This window comes from Ahaetulla prasina, chromosome 3, assembly GCF_028640845.1.
Source record: "Ahaetulla prasina isolate Xishuangbanna chromosome 3, ASM2864084v1, whole genome shotgun sequence".
Lineage (NCBI taxonomy): Eukaryota > Metazoa > Chordata > Lepidosauria > Squamata > Colubridae > Ahaetulla > Ahaetulla prasina.
Genome location: NC_080541.1, coordinates 37,781,772 through 37,793,524, shown reverse-complemented (window position 1 = coordinate 37,793,524; position 11,753 = coordinate 37,781,772). Strand labels below are relative to the sequence as shown.

The 11,753-nt window shown below is 34.8% G+C and overlaps 1 protein-coding gene across 1 annotated transcript in view; it reads left to right on the top strand.

The window, feature by feature from the left end:
- Positions 1-548: 548 nt before the first annotated feature.
- The window catches only part of RALYL (RALY RNA binding protein like), a 265,286-nt gene continuing 254,081 nt past the window's right edge, over positions 549-11,753 (top strand). The window contains exon 1 of the mRNA XM_058178841.1: positions 549-606. The gene's annotated coding sequence lies outside the window, so the exon portion shown is untranslated. The remainder of the gene's footprint in view (positions 607-11,753) is intronic.

Sequence of the window (11,753 nt, the reverse complement as noted above, 5' to 3'; positions counted from 1 at the left end):
TTTTAAAAAAGCAAAGAGATGAGAAGTGGGCATGTTGCTTAACTAACTCTCTTTTGCAAAGATTTTTGACGGTGTTTTCTTTTTTTGCTTTTTTGTGTATATATATGGGATTTAAAAATGCATTTTACAGCAACGTTTACAAACAGTTTGTGACCTTGCAATGCCTAGTGCAAGCCACCGAGCAAGATATTAATTTTGTTAAATGTTTTTTTATTATTATTGTTTTGTTTCTTTTTCTTTTTTTGGACATCCGGTTGGAATCAGCCGTTTTTCTTCTTTTTCTGATTTTATAATGTGAAACTTTTCTTGCAGCTTGGTACTGTTGAGCATTTTTAAATTCTTCCTCCCCCGTCCAAAAAATGCCGTGTAGTAAAAGAGAGAGGGAGAGAGCCAAAAAATATTTCCCTTCCAGAGTTTCACTTTTTAATATTTTTATACAGAGATAATTTTATGATAATTATCATAATGTTGATAGCTATGCACATATATACAAATAAATATATTTTCAAAAGATGGCAGTGGAAGGTTTTCCTGGAGAATGAAGTGCCGTTTGGTTTCCTTGTCAACGGAAGATGAAGTGAACAACTGAACATCTCCCCAGTGCAGGTACTTCAGCTCCTTGTAGGTGTTTCCACTCTTTGTAAATTACATTATGAGATATATTTTTTCTCTCTCCCAAATAAGGTTCTCTTGAGTGTTGGCTGCAAAACTGTAAGTGATGGCAGAGATGATTCTAGGTATTCTTATACTGTTTAGGGGTGCAAGATATTTTACTAATTGTATGCAGGTCACTGAAACAGCATGGATTGTGCATATGAAGGAAGTTTACCTGAATGGAAATGTATCTCACAGGAGCACTGATGTTCTTAAGAAATTGACAGTGACAGAACTTAATTGTAAGAAGAAAGATGTTGGGATTTTGTTATTGCCCACTAGGTGTCTGCGACAGACAGATTGACAGTATTTCTCCCATACCTGTTTCCTTGTGAGCCTCATATATTTCCCCCAGCACATATATACATTTTCTCTTTATTTCTAAGTTCATTTGTGTTATATTAATTTAGTAAAGAGTGAGATAATTTATTGACTCCTACCTTTTTGTGTCCAGTTATGAGGCTAAAGAGTGTTGATAAGTTGTAGGTTTTTTATTTTGGTTTGAATAATGGTTAATGTTACTGCCCAGTCATTAAATATTATAAAGCATAACTTTTTCAATAGTGCTTAGTCATTGGACCAGACATGAATAACTTGTACCTGAAACTGCAGTTGCTTTGTGTTGAAATTTGAAAAGACAGAACAATTAATAAATGGATGTAAACTATGTTGTTCCTCCACATCATATAGCCTTTTTGAGCAAAGAAGGGTAGGATAAGGATTAGAGTACTGAACTTTGCATATTTGCAGTTTTTGTGGTACTCAGGCAGTATTGATTTAGATTAAATAAACTACAATAAAAAATAAATTGATATTTTCTCTAATAGACACAACAAGTGTGTAGCAGTTGCATTTCATAAATTTAACCATGTACACAGCCATTTGGTTTACCACAACTTCATAATGTCTACAATTTGAAATACTTTGTGCTTGCATTTATAATGATGCAAAAGTTTGTTGTATTACCTGCAATAACTGCTAGTATTAGAGGAAAGCTATATACATTAAGTTGGTAGAAAAGTGGAGACTGGCATGACAACATAATAGAAAAGCAGAGACTTGTATATTTTTCCAGAATCATGGAATAAAGCTGCATAGCAAACTTGAGGAAATATGGAATTCATATATCACTGACCCAACAAGATTGCTTAGAAAGAAATTATTTGGAGAGTGCAGTTTGAATCCCATTTATCCCCATTACTTTAAAAGATGTGCACATTTATGTAGGAGTAAACTCCATTTGTTTATCTTGATCCAGTATTGATAAACTGATAGATAAAATTAGGAAGACAAACTTCAGTAAGCAGGCAAAGCCCCATTGACCTGATTAAAATCTTGTTCTGTATAAAAATGCTTGCAGTTGGGCTGTCTAACTGATACAGCAATATAGTAACACAGCCTTTACATAATTTAAATAAATACTAAAGATATTAAGAATATCAATCAATTTATTTGCAAATTATTTTTAGGAAATTGAAGGTATTAGTTGTTTGGAAGGTTCATTGCAGCAATGTATTAATAATAGTAACTGGCTTACTGGCTTTATTAGTCAGTTATACATACTTTCAAATGCTTAGGTTTCTAAAGTGATTAAATTAAAATATGAAAAATAGCTATTTTGTATCAGCAATCATTTGTTTTTAAGATCTACAAAAACAATCAGACTTGCTTTCGTTTGTTGTCAAGAGTAATGCAGGTATCATAGCTCACTGATTTTATAGAATAGTGCCTGATTTTATGCCATATTCTATGTATGAACAGGCACTGAATTGATTGGACAAAGTTTTTGATATATATATAGGTACAAATAAAACTGTGTCAAATGTATATTTTGAAATAGAAAAGCAAAATAAAACCCTGAGAATTTTTATATTGGTGGAATCCATTGAAGTCTACTGTGCATATGCTTGTAAAACTTGGGGCAAATGTTGTATTGTTTCAGTTTTGATAAGACAGAATTGTTCAGAAGAATCTGGCAGATAAAAGGTGCAGCCTTTTTTATGTAGAAATAAATCAGTTTCTTTTAAGGAGACCTCTTTCTAAGAAGCAAGCTGTGGTGTAGCCTAGAATTGGCTTGCGAGTGTATTGGAGAATGCAACTTTGATACTCATCTTTTTGTCAAGGTACATGTTTCTCCAGTTGAATTTAAACAAAGTTATTGGGAACAGAGTTTTTAATTTGAATATAACTGAATATTTGAAAGCAGAAGATTATTGATAAAATGTATTAGTTCTCAATATGGAAAATGAGAAGTTTGCAAATGTAAGTTCATAGCATGTTTTAATTGATGCATAATTCATGTAGAATGTTTATGTTGAAAAATGGAACATGAGCTATAATGAAACTGCTTATTTCGTTTAAAAAAACACCTTACAGTAGTTCAGTTCTACAAATAAATATCTACATTGTGTTGAAAAGTCAGACTTTCTTTCTAAATGGAAATTAATTTGACTACTTGAGGGATAAGATCAACAGTATGCTGTAGAGTATACTTCATGTAATAAGAGCACTGTGCTCTTATTAAATGAAGTATACTGATACAAATTGCATTACATAAAAAGATATCTCAGTACTTTTATATTAGATGGTTATTTATGAATGCCTATGAGGAAAAGAAGTAATTTTATATATAACTGGTTTCCAGGTTTCATTGGTAATACCGTCTCCATATATTTTAATCTATATTTTACAGTACTATGTATAATATACAATAAAACATAAACACTATAAATATAATCTGTTTACTCATTAAATTGGAACTAGGCCAAAACATATTTTTTTTTTTTTTTATTCAAAAAGTTTTTATTAGTCAAAAAAAAGGTTTATACAAATACATATCAGGTATGGTAAATTTTCATTTTTCTTATCTAAAATAAGAATTTTACTCAAATTTTTTTAACACATACAACAGCCATATGGCAAGCAGGTAACACGAAGTAGCTAAGTTTACAAATTTTAAATACGTAATAAAGAAGGGTCAAGAATAAACAGAATATCGTACTAAAGAGAATAAGGAAAACCAACACAATCCCAAATATCTTTATCACTTCCTAGTTTTGGATCTCAGAACTCTGGGTTCAGCCTGACCCAACTCCAGGGCCGCAACAGCGGCAGCCGCTTCCGCCCCATGATCTATAACCTCCCCTTCTTCAATTCCTGGGTCATCTGATTCCAGGAGGGCTTTGTGTTCCTCCACATAGGCCGTAGCCTCCATAATTGTACTGATTTTTTCGTAATGCCCTCCCGGAAAATCATCAATCCCTCTGGCATCAGCCATCTGAAGCCCACTCCCTTCTGGTACAATTTGCTTGACAAAAATAATATTTCTTTCTTTTTCACGTACCTGTCTGGGAATCTGCCTCAGAATGGCTATCTCCTGCCCCTGTAAATCAGTGCCCCACTCCTATGTTTTCTAAAATTTCATCTCTCGTCTCTCTTCTCACAAATTTGACATGAACCTCTCTGGGAACTGCATGCGTGCATATTAATTAACTCTATAAACTCGATCCACATCCCAATTCATGAAATCAACACCTCTCCCAAGAAATTCTCCCAACAATTTAGTCACAACATCTCTCAAGTCTTCTTGGTCCACTTCTTCCAAATTTTGAAACCTAAGGAAATAAGACATTTTATCCATCTGTAGTCCAAGCACAGCATTGCCTGTCGTCTCCTCTCTTTCTGCACTGCCGCATCTCACCCTCAAACCTTCCACTTTCTGCTTGTTTTCTGCTGAAACTTGTTGAGTATCCTTTAAATCCTTTTGGATAGTCACAATTTCTGCTCTTATTTCATCCAATTTCTTGTCCATATTAGATAACTTTTCCAAAATTCTCTCCATCTCTCCAGCAGTTGGTCTCTGACCTTTTGCCATTAAGGAAAAAAAAAATACAAAATCCTCAGGCAGGCACGGTATCCTTGTAATTTCCTCCGGATCCACCAGGGGGCACTCACAGGAGCAACGAGTCCAGAGTACAGTTAGTCAACCAGGAAGTCAAGGGAAGTGATGTCATCAAAATTCTCATAGTGAAGGCGGAAGCTGGACGCCACCACTGTTCCCCAGAAGGAGGGGGCCTCAAACCTTCCCTCCTAAATTTCTCCATCACCTCTTCTCCAGAGCTCCACAAAACCGGTAATCTTCTTATTTTAAGTTCTCCTCTCTCCAGAATAACTCGTGCTCCTTCCAACCGCAGGGGAGAAAACCCCCGCACCGGAGCACTCCACTCACGTTTACCGATATTCCTTCCTTCTCCTCCTCAATTCTTCTCCGCTCCTGTTCACCACCAGGCTGCTGCAGTTATAATCCAATGCCCGGTGTCACGGGCACAGCGCCCAGGCGACGACCAAAATAATGGCCGCGGCCTGTGGCCTCCAAACCCCGCCAAGCCTAGGACGCGCCAGCATCGGTCCCCACAGTCCTGTATGTCGGCTGGGAGACCCCTGGCGAGCCGTCCGTACGGCAGGTGTCCTTTTCGGAACACCTGGCCCCTGAGGGCCTCGGCGGCGGCCGGATTCGGGCGCTGGAGGCAGGAGAAGCCTTCCAGACGTCCGTTGCCGCTGGACACCGGAAGTCGTCTCCTAGGCCAAAACATATTGGCAGGTCACATTGGAATATCAATATCCATTAATGATGCTTATTGGAGTAACTGGGTAGTTATAGATGTACTTAGCATTAAGGTTGAGCAGTAAGTTTGGATTGGATTCCAAAAAAAGTGCTTCAAAGCACACAGGGACATAAATGAGGTTTCTGTTTGCATTTTTTTTATGGGTGTATTTTCCCAAGATCATGTGACTGCTAAAAATGTATTATATTTTAATGAGTGGCAGACAGATATTTTATTGAGTGGCTAATCATTCCCATGTACTTCAAAGCAATTTTTCCAAATTATTAAATTTACTTATTAAGTATAATCAAAATTGTTATATTGGGTCTGAAAAATCATGATTTAATAATGGTGTTTACATATATAGACTTTACATATATGTGCATGTGCACACTAGAGCTAGGCAGAAATTTCAGTTTAAAAGTGGAACGTGTTTCAGACTATAAATGGATGCTATAAATGCATCTTTTACCATGTTTACCATGATGAAGGGTAAATGTATGAACTCGGGAAAAGATACATTCCTTTAAGGTTTACTTGTGTGCCAGCGCAGATGCCAAATCATTTTTGCCTTCCAAATCTACATTTCTATACAATTCTAATATTCACTATGAAGTAGTTACAAAAATGGCAGTCTGCCCTGATACCTAATATGATCATGCAGTTAAGGAATTAGCAATTCTAATTCTCCCTTAGGTATGGAAGCCTCTGAGTGAATTTGGGCCAGTCACTCCCTCTTAGCCTTAATCAGTGTTAGCCTTTGCAACAAGTCAACTGAAAAACAAAACACCTGATTAATAAACTTTACTCTCATAACTAAGGTGAGCACCCTGCAAAGCAAGTGGATCCTGCAAGTAGGTGGAACAAATAAGAATTACAATATACAGGCAGTCTTTGACTTACAACCACAACTGAGCCCAAAATCTCTGTTGTTAAATGAGACATTTGTTAAGTGAGTTTTGCCCCATTTTACAACTTTTGTTGCCATAATTGTTAACTGAATCACTGCAGTTGATAAGTTAGTAACATGCTTGTTAAGTGAATCTGGTTTCCCCATTGATTTTGCTTGTCTAAAGGTTTGTAAAATGGGAACCTATGATCTTGGGCCGCAGCAATGGTCATAAGTGTGAACCAATTGCCAAGTGTCTGAATTTTGATCACATGATCATGGGGATGCTACAAAGGTTGTGTGAAAAATGGTCGTAAGTCATTTTTTTCAGTGCTGTAACTTTGAATGGTCACTAAAGGAACTGTTATAAGTTGAGGACTACCTGTATTGCTATATCCTAGTTGGATTACTTACCATAGTAAGTGAGGAGAAGTTGCCAGAAAAGGTAGAATTGAAAAGTATCCTACAGCTTCAAATATCTGATTTGCAGTGTGTTTAATAAAGAAAAAAATAAAAGTAGGTTAAAATTATATACTACAGTCACTGAGTGTGAGATACATATTTTAATTGACACATATTCAGTGGATAAAGCAGCCTTACAAATCTAGATATAGAAGACACGGGATGATCTTGAAGGACATGAAGAAGAGGTACGACTGAGGCAACAGACAAGATCGGCTGAAGTCCATTCCAAGAAACTAAGTTGAGAAAATGTTTCAAAAAAGTCCTTCCAAAATTCCTATGAAGTTAAAGAGAGGGAGAGGGAAGGTCATTCAGACTTGCAAGATTCTGTTAATATAGCTGTTCTAATAAAAATACTTTTAGACCTAAATTACATTGGATTCTTAATCTGGTCTATTTTATAAGACTGATACTAGGAGCCAAGGCACGTAGGGCTTTGTAGATGAAAAACAGCACTTGAAATGCCATTGATAACTAGAAGACGGTATGCAGCACTGATATATAGTTTCATTTTTTTTCAATTCATGGACCTCTGCATTTTGGATTAGTTAAGAGTTTTTGAATAGTCTTCAAGTAAGTTTTATTTAGGGTACATTGCAGTACCCCAAGTGAATGGTGATAAAAATATGAGTTAAGTTGAATGTGATTGATTTTTGAAATTACTTGTGCATTTGGTTCCATGTGCTGGTGTGGAAATTGAGTAGGTAAGGTCAGTTTTTTTTCATGAAAAAGTATAGAATGCTTTCTTTTATATTTATCTTTTATATATGTCAATGTAAAATTTTGCCTAGAGGAAGTACCACTGTAATTCCTACTGATGCTAAAAACATTTCAGAATGTCTAATTAAAAATTAATTTCAGAAATATTAGAATGAAACAGAGTTTTCATTCTCTAAAAGAAGTTACTTTTGTTCCAATTTTCAGATGAAAACTACAATTTTAATTTCTTGAATCTCTTTGAAGCAATTGAATTTTGATGAGGGATTATCTAGAAAGCATTATCGTTTTCACAATTGTCTGGGATGTTATAACTCAGGGATTCATTTACCAACAATTAAAATAAATGATCAAACTTATCTTTTAAGGTCTCAACAAATTTTAAATGCTAGGCAAGTAAAATTAATCATTTTTATTAATTAACAAGTAACGTTTTGACAAATAGAAAAACATATATCAGAATCTTTATGTAATAGGTTCTACTTCTGCAACTCATTCATTTTTTGGTACTTGAAAATTCTGTAGCATTTCTGTGAATGTATGAACGCTGGATTTCTTGTATATTCCTGTACAGTCCCCTTTTTTTGGAAATCATTCCTCAAATACACCTGTTGGGAAATATTTCATAATAATGAGTACAGAGATTCATTAAGCAGTGGAACATAGAAGTGTTTTTCAATTTGGACTTTGAATAGTTTCCACATAAATAGAAGATTTTAATTTTTTTTAAGTTTGGAATTACTAAAATAATATGATAGCATGTGTTGCTTTCTCCAAAAATAAGGGTAAAATATTATTTTTCCATTCTGTTTTTTTTTCTTAAGAAGAGTAGTTTAGTTCCTGAATAAATTAATTTATGTAGAATCCTTTTCACAGAAATTTGAGGCAATGCAGGAAACACATTGTTATTTCAAGCAGGCTTCCTTTAGCAATAGCAATAGCATTTAGACTTATATACTGCCCCATAGTGCTTTACAGCACTTTCTGGGCAGTTTACAACCTCAGCATATTGCAGCCAAAAATCTGGGTCCTCATTTTAGTGACCTCGGATGCATGGAAGACTGAATCAATCTTACGCCTGTCAGGATTGAACCATCATTAATATGATAAAGAAATCTTTTCATACGAAAGGCTGAGAGAGATTCAAGTATATATTGAAGAGGGAGAGAATCTTGTGCCATTATGGGTTTCCAGAAAACAAGTCCAAACATTAGAAATGATGGGAATTGAAATACCACAGCCCACCCTTATTTTGGAGAAAATGCATTAGTTCAATATTAAAGCTCAAGACCTGTGTACAGAAGCTCTCAGCTCCAATTTCCCATATTTCCAGATAAGGCTGGGTAAGGTCTACGTTGTAAATCATAGAGAGCTGCTATTGCTCCATAGTGCAATAGTGTTTGCAGCACTAGTGTTTTAATTTGGGAAAGGGTTAGGGCTGCTTCAGGATTCCCTTCGTTTACATCAGTAGTACTTAAGTTCATATCAATTAACGTTTACTCATTGTTTTCACTTGGAACTAAAATGTAACCAACTATATGGATTTAGTTCCACAGTGCAACTTGAACCTTATATAAAATATTTTCTTTCATTGAATCCTGCCTTTATAATAACATTAGAAAGTATTATATATGCATGTATGAATTTTAAATGTATTTTCCTTTTATATTACTCTGATTTATTTAGACACAAACAATAATGTCCAAACTGGATTCTTCCAAAGTAATAAAGAAGGTTAAAGGTAAAAAACATGGAAATATTTGCACTTTTTTCTCATTGTCTTCTGTATGAAAATATGCCAGTCTGTAACTATAGCTTACAGTGAAATAACTTGCACATAATTTCCTTCTTTTAATTTTTGTGTCAAAAACCAAGTTTTGAAGGCTTAATCCTGAGGGATGGTATTGCTTTTTTTTTCTCTTGAAGACATGGCTGCTTTTCTGGTTAATTTCAGCTCTTTGGACACAGAAGTCCATATATCTTTAAAAAAAACAAACAGCAAGAGAGAACAGATAAGGGGTGTGCATAAAAGCACAAGAGCACCAGCGTGCCTACCGTTCCTGTCCTAATGTTCCCTTTGGTTGTATTCAATTTGTGTGGTTATTTCATGCTTATACTTATATATAGTGTTGTGTTTGACAAAATAAATAAATAAATGAAAATGACACAGGGGAATTGATTATCCATCTCTTGTGTCTCTTACCAGCTCCTGTACCATTTGTTACTTGCTCCAGTGGCTCCCAACCTTTTGGGAACCAGGGACCAGTTCCGTGGAGAGAGGTTTTTCCGCGGACCAGAGCATCCGATGGATGGGGTTTTGCTTATTTTGCATGGCCTGGTTTCTGGCATACCAGGAACTGGTGCCGGTCCACAGACCCCTGATTTATTCCATCTATTTTTCTTTAAAGCAAAATGCACAGAAACAAAGTTACGCAAAACATCATGTCATTTGAATGTGGTACTTGTTATTTGTAACCTTGCATGCAATAATTTTATGGCTTAATGCTTTTATTTTAAGTTTGATATTTTGGATTGAACTAGACAAGCTAGTGATTAATTAATTAATTATTTAATTCAATTTAGGCTCTACCTGACTGTAAACTGACTCTGGGTGGTTTGATTACAATATATTAACATAATTCTGTGTATATGACAAGACACTATATATAATAAAGAGTGATATCTTAGGAGGGTATCTTCATATTCAACTAACCAAGTGATGCATTATTATGTGCCTTACAGGCTAACAGTTTGCACCTGAAAGCAAGAGATAAGATTAATAGACCAACAAATAATGTTCACATTTCATTTGGCAGAGCTACTTTGAATTCATGTTAAGTTAGATTTTTATTGTATGTTTTGCATTTATGTGATAATGGGACTATATAGTTTTATTTTATATAAATTTACTTTAAGAGAGTAAACAATGTTAGTTGTAGAACAGGCTGTCATAAATGCATTAAGGTCACTTGAAACCAGGACTATCTTTGCTGTTATTTTTACCAAAATATTAAGCTTTAATAAACCAAAGAAAGCAAGAGTTTTTTCCAACCAATATAGTAAAGATTTTATTGCTTATTTTTCCATGTATGTATGTATGTATATATGTATGTATGTATTTTCCTTACTACCTTGTTTCATTGTATGAAATTTCATATTTAGGTTTTATTCTTAGCAAAGTAACTTATGAATCAGCTCTATTAAATAAAAGGGGCATTATTTTGCAGATAAATGCAGAATTGCAGTCAAATAGGCAGTGTCTGTAACTTGAGTTTAACTTTGGAATTCTTGATGTTCTCTGAGGTTTTCTTGCAGACATTTCATTACTTGGCTCGATAAAATCACTACAAATGACTGTGAAATTTGCTAGCACTATAAACCCAAAAGAATTGCATTGTTAGAATAAAAAAAATCCTTTCTGATCATTTTTCCTGTTTTATATGTATATATTGAATATGTTATCACAATACATTATAATTTGTCTATTTATAATTCCTTTATATTCAAACATGACTGGTTTCAAGTATTCAGTGCCTGTATTTTTTTTTTAACTTATTCAGTATTAGGGCTAATGATCAGCTTCTCTAAAAAATCAGCCAGAGGAATTTCAAACAGAATGTGTAAGCAATGTAAAAAATACAGATTCCTACCTAATTATATTGCTCAATAGTTCAATCTCATTTAAATGAGTCTCAAAAGATGAGAATAACTTCACTAAGAGGAAAGAATTGCTTGGAGACACTCTTGATTCTATGGTATCCTTTTATAGACCACATTTTCTATAGATGCCCTTATTGGCATAAGGGAGATGGCTGAATGTTCTATCCTGTGTGTTTAACAACATGTTGACCAAAGGCTTTTTACCTAGAATAAACTTAAATCAGTGCTCATAATCTGAGTCTCATTGATTATAAAGGGGTTTTCTTAGTGTGACTTCTGTCTGGCCTACCACTGCCAAAGAAATAAGCAATTTCTTATATTGTTTTACTACTTTTAATGAGCATCAGAATATCCCTCTCACCTTTCTGAAAACGATGTCGCCATATAATTATGTTTTGAAAAGGAAAAATACAGAGCCTTGATTTTAGATCTTTGGATGATGTAGCGTTAGCCATTAAGGATACCTTAGTTCTACTCCTCTGCGCATGCCATATGTTTAGAATAACACAGTTGGAAGGGACCTTGGAGGTCTTCTAGCCCAACCCCCTGCTTAGGCAAGAAACCCTACACCACTTCAGACAAACGGTTATCCAACATTTTCTTAAAAATTTCCAGTATTGGAACATTTACAACTTCTGGAGGCAAGTTGTTCCGCTGATTAATAATTCTAACTGTCAGGAAATTTCTCCTTAGTTCTAGGTTGTTTCTCTCCTTGATTAGTTTCGACCCATTGCTTCTTGTCCTACCCTCAGGTGCTTTGGACAACA